The sequence below is a fragment of the Meleagris gallopavo genome, chromosome 1 (genome assembly GCF_000146605.3).
Source record: "Meleagris gallopavo isolate NT-WF06-2002-E0010 breed Aviagen turkey brand Nicholas breeding stock chromosome 1, Turkey_5.1, whole genome shotgun sequence".
NCBI classification, from domain to species: Eukaryota; Metazoa; Chordata; class Aves; order Galliformes; family Phasianidae; genus Meleagris; species Meleagris gallopavo.
Window position 1 is genome coordinate 58268782 of NC_015011.2, and position 10639 is coordinate 58279420.

The following is a 10639-nucleotide window of genomic DNA, read 5'->3' on the forward strand; positions in this document are numbered from 1 at the left end:
TGTTGTTATTGTTGTTGTTGTTTCTCTGTTTTCCTCCTTCTTACATGTATTTGAAAAGTTCATGTCTTTTTTTTTTTCCTTTTTTTTTTTAAACCTTCTGAAACAAAATGTTTCAATTGCTATTGAAACCCAGTGTTTAGGAGGAGAAGCTGTGAAAATTCAGTGTGGTGATGAAGGAGGAAGAAAAAATGTTGAAATAAAACACATGTGGGGACAGTCATTGAATGAGGTGATAATGAAGAACAGAGAATACAGTTTGAAATATGTAAGAGGTCAGTGAAAAAGAGCAGGGCTTATTTTTACTAATGAAATTATTAGTGCAGATCCAAACATAATTTTATAGGAAATTAAGTTAAAACCTCTATTTGTTTTTGTTCTGACAGATTTTTTGTTTTGTACATATGTGCTAATTCTTACTTGGTAATATTAATTAAATATTATTCCTGTCATAACTGAAATATACCCTTCCCTCTAATTTATGTATTTCCTTTTTTGATGGCCTAATTAAAAATACATATGTCAACACTGCTATCTTCAACATAGTACCCCAAGATCCTCACCACTATTATAATCTCAGTGTGCTGCTTGCTGTAAAATCTCTCACAGAAATACTGTACCTAACCAGATAACTTCTAGCTTAACTGGGAAATAAATAAAACAACTAAATGTGCAGTTGATAAAAGGCAAATACAAGAGGAAGTAATAGAATTAAAATAAAAATTTATTGCACTTAATATGCACTTAAATCTTTCCCAGGGACAAAAAGCTTAAAATCTGAACTCTGAGCATTGCAGGTTGCATTGCACCACTTCTTAATCCTAAAAATTTCAGAGAGCCCCGAAATAAAATTATCATCGTGTAGTTCCTTACATGATCACAAGAGGGCGACTCTATTAGATGTACACGTTTAATTTCAACTTCAGCTTTCCGAGCTTGTGAGAGTCTATTCTGTTGTTTTTAAAAGTTTTCCAACGAATTGTAAAGTTCGGTTTTTTTTCCCACACCATATTTTGAAAAACATGCAGTTACTAAGAAAACTTGCTTGCCCATCTTACCGTCTCTTTATATTAGATTGGCTTTTTTTTTTTTTTTTTTTTTAAATCCTGGGAGGTAAATCACTCTGCCCTGCAGTGTGAGATAGCGCAGCTCTAGTGCATGCTTAGAGAGACCTTGCAGTTGCTTGTCCAGTGTTACAGTAGTGGTCACAGAGAACATGGAGCCTGAGAGGTATAGGTTCCTTCAACCCTTCCCAACACCAAAGCCTCACAATTCAGCCTGTACCTGGTGAATATCCCATTTGCAGTCTTTGAAGAATGTACCAAATACCTGTACTTGATAACAAAGACATTGTTTTATCAACCCCCGCCCCCTCCAGTCTGTACTTTTTCCCAAACTTCTATAATACTTTCTAAACTTTATTTCTCTATATAGCTAAGATTTCACATGTTCTCTAAAGCAAAGTCCCAGACAGCAGTAAAGAAGCTGTCTTGGTTAAAAGACACTCTACCTCCTGCCAACAAGGCTATTTAGTGTTTATCTCTATTACATCCATCGGTAGCTAATTGTATAGTTATGGTAATAGTGCCCTCCAGAGGAATTTTGAAGGAATTATAATACTCTGAGCTAATACAAAAGACGTTTTAAAATTGAATGCCACAGGAAAATGGAATAATATTAAAATGATAAAATACTTGAACCTCGGGGGAAAAAAATCTCAATATCAAAGCTCTTTCTATTTTGCATGTGCATTTACATCTAAGAAAACCATATCCTACTTACAATAGGCTTCTTCATAGCCTGATAGCAAACATGAAGTTTGCATAACTCCATTTAAATCAAGGATATAAAAGTAGATCAACCAAGCGAAGAATGAGATAGTTTTTTTCTAGTTTGCAGCAGTAAAAGATATGTACGACGTATTAGGAGTGGGCTCCAGCCTTGGTCTAAGCTGTCTGGATTTTTTTTCTAGATTTGCTGCTGTGAAATAGGCATGGCACAGTTAATTGAAACAGTCAAAAGCACAGATGTTCAAGGGGTTTTATAAATGAGGTTTATTTTAATACCAAGATAAACCTTGCATATGTTCTCAAATTCCAGTATCAAGTTCTTTTCCTGGCTGATTGTAACACACTGTGATGCTAGGTCTCAAAGGAAGGGTGTGTTATATGGTACAAGATAGTACCTTATATTAGGATGTGTTCTGGATACCTGCAGTACAGCCTTCTGAGATGATACTTCAGCACCTGACCATCAGATTTATTCAAATTTCTTTGTTTTTCTTCTTACCCTCCCAAGCTGGAGCTGACTTGCTCTGGTTTACATTCTGAGACTCTCACTCTCTTCCTCCAAAAAATCCCAGGCCTTAATGAAAAGCCCAATGACAATGAGTTCTGTATTCATTTGCTTTTAGGCACACCCCAGGCTCACGTTTGGTCCGAACACTACAGATTTCCAGTCAGGTGTCCCAGCTCAGATCTTTGCATCAAGACAGCTCCCACATTGATTCCACCAGAACAGGAATGACCGGTCTGATGTTCCCATGCCTGGGACAAGATTGATCTGGTAAATTCAGTGACACATCACTTTGGAAGAGGGCCACCACCCTCTGGATAAAATTTATTCTAAACAGATGTTTCTGATTTTGCATATGAACCCTAAAAGAGAGTAAAGTGAACTAGGCCCAGCCTGGTGGGCCAGAGCTGGCTCAGTGCTTAGGGCAGGGGATACACCCAGTGCCTTCTGGTGCCTAGTGCCACTTTCCTCAGCAACTGTAGCGCAATGTGTGCCTCCTTGAATGCTTTCATGTCATCAGGGGTTTAGCTGTAGGTCATGGTGGTGGATGGTACTACATGTTTCTTTTGTACTAGTTTGTTTTCCACGACCTCCCCATCCAAAAGGACCAGGGAATTATTGTCAGTGTAAAGTTTACTGAACACCTTCAAGAAGAGATTTTCTTAGGCTGCTGGATGGGTAGGACAAAGACTATTTCTTTGTTTTTCTCTCTCTCTTCTTTTCCTAATCTAGTACTTGCCAGATTATTTGATCTTACTGTGAGATGGGAATCTGTCCCTGGAAGACATCAGCCATCTATTCAAGTTGTTGTGCAAGGTAATACTATGGATAATAACCATTTTCTTCCATTTTCAGCTGAGGTATCTATACCATGATTTGCTCGCTCATGGTCCCCATCTTGGCCTTACAGCTCTCCTCTGACTGTACATGTATAGCAGCTCACCTGTGATGTGAAACATTGTGCTGCTCGCTCGTGACTCTTGCTTTGGTGTAGATTTGTTCCTATGCTGGAGAGCAAGAGGGAGAGGGAGAGATCTGGGAAAACAAAGGTTGACTGAGTTGCTCAAAATAGTGCTGAGTGGGGCACAAATCTAAGTCATGGCTACAGAAGTGGGGTGAGTACCTTTGGTGCCATCAAGTAGGGTGCAGGTTTATAGCTACGGAGTTGCTGCAGTGTAAATTCGGCACTCAGCCCCAGTGGACACACCTGACCTGCTCAATTATACAGGTCCCCTGTTAATAAATACTGTAGCATCATTAGCAGAAGTATGAAAAGGCTGTGAACCTGACATAGCAGACAGCAGCTGCTTTGTAAAATAATCTGCCCAGGTAACATTGATGAAGAAGGTACTTTGCTGTGATAGATGAAAGAAGCTGGATTATGTGCACTGAGAATATCTCTGTGCCAGCCACTAATTTAAGGACCTCCCCACTTGTGGTGGAGGGCTGCTGTGAGCTTAATTTCACATAGCACTTCTCCAAAATATGTATTATTGCAGGTAAGCAGAACTTTTGCATTATTTATGCAGAAACTCGAGTAAATTATTGTTGGTTTCCATGCTGCAGGTAAAGTTTTAATGAAAACAATAATGAATGCTTTGTTGGCATGCATAGGCAACCTAGGTATGCAGCCAAATTAGCTATCTAAGCAGATGCTTTATATCTTGAATTGCATATAAGGAATGCTGTTCAATTGGTTTAAAAACTATATATATAGCCTATGACAATTTTTTTGTGAAAACCATATGTTTGGTTTGTGGATTTTTTTTTCAAAGCAAGCATTTCAGTCATGCTGTGAGCAATTATGAAAGTAAAATTAAAATAGAAAGAAAAATGCAAGAAGCTACCCCTCTGCAAGAAGTCTAATGAAAATTCAGAAATACTACATTATTTAAGATACATATTGTAGGACTGGAATGTGTGCACTGTTGCTAACAGAGATATGTGGACCCTCTATGGAAGGAAACTGGAGACCTGGTTGCAAAGTTCACAGAGAAAACTGAAGTGCTCAATGACTTCTTTGTCACAGTCTTCACTGGAAAGGGCTCTAGCTGCACCGCCCAAGCTGCAGAAAGCAAAGGTGAGAACTGGGAGAAGGAATATCTGTCCACTGTAAGTGAAGATCAAGTTCAAGACCATCTAAAGAACTTGGAGGTGCACAAGTCCGTAGGACCTGATGAGATCCACCCATGGGTTCCGAAGGAACTGGTGGATGAAGTTGCCAAGCCACTATCTATCATATTTGGAAGGTCATGGCAGTCTGGTGAAGTCTCCACTGATCAGAAAAGGGGAAACATAACCTCCATTTTCAAGAAAGAAAAAGAAGATCCAGAGAACTGCAGGCCAGTCAGTCTCATCATCTGTGCCTGGCAAGATCATGGAGCAGATCCTCCTGAAAGCCCTACTAAGGCACATGGGAAATAAAGGTGAGGTGATTGGTGGTAACCAACATGGCTTCACCAAGGTAAATTGTGCCTGACAAAATTGGTGCCCTTTATGGTGGAGTTACAGAATCAGTGGATAAGGGAAGAGCAACTGATGGCATCTGTCTGGACTTGTGCAAAGTTTTTGACACACATGACAGTCTGGTCACCAAATCAGAGACAAATGGATTTGATGAATAGATCACTCCTTGTATAAGGAATTGGCTGGATGGTTGCATTCAGAGAGTTGTGGTTAATGGCTCAGTGTCCAAGTGGAGACTGGTGATGAGTGGCATTCCTTAGGGATCAGTGCTGGGACAACTGTTGCTTAACATCTTTGTAGGTGACATGGACAGTGGGATTGAGAGCACCCTCAGGAAGTCTGCAGATTATGCCAGCGTGTGTGATGCAGTTGATACGCTAGAGGCAAGGGATGACATCCAGAGACCTGGACACACTTGAGCGGTGGGCCCATGCCAACTTCATGAAGTTCAACAAGGCCAAGTGCAAAGTTCTGCACCTGGGTCGGGACAATTCTAAGCACAGGTTACAGGCTGGGCAGAGAATGGCCTGCAAGCAGCCCTGAGGAGAAGGATTTGGGGGTGTCATTTGATGAAAGACTCAATGTGAGCTGGCAGTGTGCACTTGCAGCCTAGAAGGCCGGCCATGTCCTGGGTTGCATCAAGAGAAATGTGACCAGCAAGTTGAGGGAGGTGATTCTGCCCCTCTACTCCGCTCTCATGAGACTCCACCTGGAGTACTGCATCCTGTTCTGGGAGTCCCAACAAAAGAAGCACATCGAGATGTTGGAGTGTGTCCAGAGGAGGGTCACAAAGATGATGAGAGGGCTGGACTACCTCCCTGACGAGGACAGGCTGAGAGAGTTGGGGCTCTTCAGACTGGAGAAGAAAAGGCTCCAGGGGGACCATATAGCAATCTTCCAGTACCTGAGGAGGACGAACAGAAAAGCTGGGGAGGGACATTTTATGAGAACATGTTGCAAAAGGACAAGGGAAAATGGTTTTAAACTGGAAGAGAGCAGATTTAGACTAAATATTAAAAAGTAATTCTGTACTGTGAGGGTGATGAGACACTGGAACAGGTTGCCTAGTGAGGTTGTGGATGATCTCTCCTTGGAGGAGCCAGGCTGGATGGGGCTTTGAAGAACCTGGTCTAGTGGGAGGTGTCCCCGCCGATAGCAGAGGTATTGGAACTAGATGATCTCAAAGGTCTCTTCCAACACAAGCCATTCTAGGATTCTAAAAGCATCCTCTCAGAAATGCAAATTGAGACAAAATTAATACTGTGTAAGTAAGATATTGTTTTGATCTTAGATAGGTGTAGTTTTATGTTTAAACAATTACTTGTTTTCTTTGATAAAGACAATAGAGCATATAACCTTTAGCTGTTATACTAGTTTTTTTCTGTATATACTAGCTTATAATATACTGGTTTATAGTACTATGTCTTATAATTTCATTGGTTGACCTGAAGATACCTTTGACATCATGAACGTAAGTTTATTACCAGTTCCTCATCCCTATTTTCATAGAATCATAGAATCACTGAATTTTGGTTTTGGTTGGAAGGGACCTCAAATATCATCTAGTTCCAACCTCCCTGCCACAGGCAAGGTTGCCAGCCACTAAATCATGCACTAAATTAGGCTGCCCAGGACCCAATCCAACCTGACCTTGAACACCTCCAGGGACAGGGCACCCACAGTTTCCCTGGGCAGCCTGTGCCAGCACCTCACCACCTTCTCAGTGAAAAACTTCCCCCTCACATCTCATGAGCTGAGTTTAAAGTCATGCTTAATTTATGTTCTCTTCAATGCAGTCATAATACTGTTCCCTGAGGCCATGTAGGGTCATTCTGCCAGGCTACAATAGCAAAGTCGCCCTGGCTCTGTCACCCTGGCTCATATTCACCGGAGTGACTGAACTCTGTGCTTTGAAGCTGATCTCTGTTCTCTCTGGGGCTCTTCTGCTCCAGAAATCCCCCAGATGCCTATGCACTGTGGACTGCAATGAGAGAGGGAGTCTTAGAAAAGGTTTTGAACAAACTTGCTAAATTTTCCATAGGAGAAAGTCTTCTGTAGAATGTAGAGAGCTTGCTTTAACAGCATGCTAGTATCACAAGACTCTGTTTTTATATTTGTACAGTGTATGATATGAACAATTTCTGGAAGGTCAACAAACTTTTTTGAGTATATTGGAATGACAAAGCTGAGTTTAACAGAAAGCCATTGAGCAGGTACGCTGGACTGGGAAGGCAAAAAGAGCAGTGAAAAAATCACAGAAGGTAAGGGAAATGGAAGCAAACAGCACAAAGCAAAATTTTAAAAGCAGTGTGAAAGAAGGTTTTGGCTTTAGGAATTCACCTTTGGGAAGTTTGGCTCTCTCACCTGAAACTCTAGGCTTTACTTCTCCTTTGAAACATTTTAGCTGGGTTATTTAGTGTTTATTGCACTCTTTTATGTATGTATGCACCTATATCTGTGTAAGCACATATATAATATATATATATATGCTTACACATATTTTTATATATGCATGCATGCATACATGTATATTTATGTATATAGTGTGTATGCATACATGTAGGGATATATAAAAATCTGCCTACATGTCTTATTTTAACTGTATTCTAAGAAAGCTGAGACGAGATTGATCTCCATTTCAGCACTCAATTTTCTCAGCAATTTGATTTTTGAAGCTGGAATCACTGTTGCTCCCAGAAACAACCCCGGTAAAATGTGTTGTTCCTTTTACAGGATCAAAGCACAGAAGATGTTCACATGAAAGGAGAGATTAAAATCCATAGTCTACATTTAGTCATGGTTAGCTTTGCATTCCATATGTTCAGACTGGGGAGGTAGGTCTTTCACAACAGGGTATTTCAAATGTTGGTAACCTAGTAAATTTGTATATTATATGTAGGAGTCAGCAGAGCTTTAAAAAACGTCTTCCGTATAAAATATAACATAATCTATCTCTTTCTCATGGAAAAGTGAAACTTTGCTTTCTTATCTCTCTTACTCTGTCAGTTTCCTTGATTTATTCTGTGTGAATAAATAGAGAATGAGGAATGTTTTCCAAATTGGCAAGTCCTTTTTGCCCTTTACAACATAAGTCCTCTTAATAGGTGAGTCACATCATAATGATTCGAACACTGTCATGTTTGTTCAGACATTTATTCTTCTTGCCCAGCAGCATCTACTCTGCTGGGTTTTACCAGACGTATAACATACAGTACCCACTGTGCAAATCTTGAAAGTGAGAAAGAAATAAGGGCAGGGTGCAGCGAAACAGATCTTAAACACATCTTTTTGTTACTAGAATTCTTTTTCCTCTGCTGCTTAAACAAAATAAAATCTAGGCATTGTTTACTTTGTTGTTATTGTTATCGTTGTCACTAACATGTGGAAAAACTCTATACAGTTTTGCTGATCTGTTGTCATCACTTTGATTGCAGCAGGAAAACTGATCTAAGAGAAGTAGCATCTCATCATCTGCAGGCAGGGTCTCAAGAACCATGAATCTTCCTCATATAGGGCAGGTTTCTGACAGGGGTAATATTTATTAGCGACAATGATAGACGTGATGACATCCCCTGCAGCCAGACATAAAACTTAATTGTTACTGTGCTTGACACGATGATCTCTATTCCTTGCTCCACAGTTCTGGGAAAATGACAGTAGGTGGCACTGGAGAATAGTAACAGGGGCGGTTGGATCTGTGAGGAAATGGAAGTGTCCTCAGTGGCTGGGTGTTTAGCCAGGCGTCTGGTCCCAGACTGCTGAAACACTTTGCTGCATTCTCTTTACAAGCCTGCTAAATGCAAAGCCTCAAGGTTTCAAATGCAAGGGTGCGGTTTGGGAAAGCTCCAAACTCAGGATGAAGCAAGACTTAAAGCAACGACCTGCTGACGATGCTGTACATCTTGGGGTGTGTAAGAGCAACTACTTCACCAGCTCTTTACTTGCAGCTTTTTATCAGAAGAAAGTCATACACGTAAGCTCATATATGGCTAAATAAAACACACGTTTTGTCTTTAATTTTAGTGAGGTGTAGGTTCCTGCCAGTTGGTGGAGCAGCAAGAGTGTCTAACAGAACAGAAGGCAACATCCCAGTGAGTTTCCACTTTTCTTTGTCTATGTAGATTTTCCCACATGCCAGCAAAAGGGGAGGAGATGATTCTCCATAGTTCTAGGAGGAAATTAGAGTAGAAAGTGACTCAGCAGTTTCCCATCTATTGCTTTGTTGGGAAACAGAAAGTAAATAATTGTGAAAAAGTTCAGGGTTTCCCAAGAAAAATCTTCATAACTCTCTCATGGAAATCATCGTAGGGCCAGGACATGTCCCAGCTCAGTTCATGTTACACATACAGCTTTCTGTGTTGGCTTGGGAACACAGGCTCTTCCCATGCATATTTCCTCTGCTTTCTGTATCCTCCTCCTTTTAGGACATTCAGTCTCTGTGAGATGAAGCAATATCCCTCAGTCACGCTGCCATATATTAAGAAATGGCAGCCTCTAAAATTGGCGTGATCCTCTCTCAGGATCACTTCACAGAAATCGTTGGTAATGCCTACAGTGCAGTATAAATGCCACCAAATGGCCTGTAGGCAAGGTAGCATTTTTAAAGGGTTGGAGTATATATGAGAAGGAAAACATCACCTTTCACCAACTGAAATAACTTTTGTCCTTGACAAACTGCTTTTAAATCACTGTGACGCCACTGACAGCTTTCACGGTACTTTGATATACAGTTTTCCCAGTAATGCTTTATCAAATTATTATTCATTCAGTTTATCAGATATAAGATATCTCTACTTAATTATTAACTTTAAATGCTTTGTCCTGTTCTGTTCAGTCTTAATGTACAGCCTTTAATAACTGGAAAAGTTTTGTTTATACTGACCGTCTCACCTTCTTTAAGGATATTTCTCAGCTTTTAATAACCTTGAAGTAGACTAGGATTGGATTTTTTGGGTGATTTCTGAGTAGCCACCTTGGTGGGTTAATTTATTCCTTTTTAAGTGATGGTACAAAGTTTGGAAGCAGATGGGCCCAGAGGGATTTCCTTCCATGTTGTGTCTGGAACTGCCTCTGCTGCCCCCTTTTATGGGAGAGACCTGGCAAACCTGAGGTCTAGGAATAAGTTAGCAACTGGTGTTGTATTTCAGTTCTTCAGTTCTTCAGTTGTATTCCAGTTCTTAAGGCCCTTTTCAAAGGTGCTAAGGCTTTATCGATTCTTGAAAAATTATCCCAGTGTAAGGAAGGTTCTTCCCTCTTAAGAGTGCCCCAACTCTGCAGACTGAGGAGCCAAAGGCAGAGGACCTCTCTGCCAAGCAAACCTTCCATTTCTCCTGTGAGCAAAGAGCTCCTTTCAGAGTTCCCACCACCAGTGGCAGAAAGAAGCTGCATAAAGATGGCGTGGAGTAAAAGTTCTAAATCCTGGTGTAATTGCAGCCTTTCCCATGGAGAAGTTGTCTCTTTATTTTAAGCATGTTTGATACATGCTCTGTAAGTGTGAGATCATCTACCACCGTGTTTAAAGAAGGGGTAGAGGGGAAAAAAAAAAAGTATGGTTCTTAAGTAATGAGAGAAACAACAGATAAGGTGTTTGTTATTTTTTATTGTTGCTACTGTTTGAAATTTCCCTGAAGGAAACCATGGGAAGGAATCATTACCTCAGTAAACCGGTTAAACGGGAAGGGAAGCGTCTGACAAATAAGTTACACCCCCTTGGTGCTGAAAGCACATAGGTCATCTGAAAATGTCTGTGAACAGGAAGAAATAGGAGGCTGTATATTCTTCTAACAAACTGTGTGTTTCAGGTAAGAGGTTGCAACATATATTCTTACTGCTTAGCAACTGAACCAGTATTGCACTTCTGGGTTCCGGGGAAGAAAAAAAA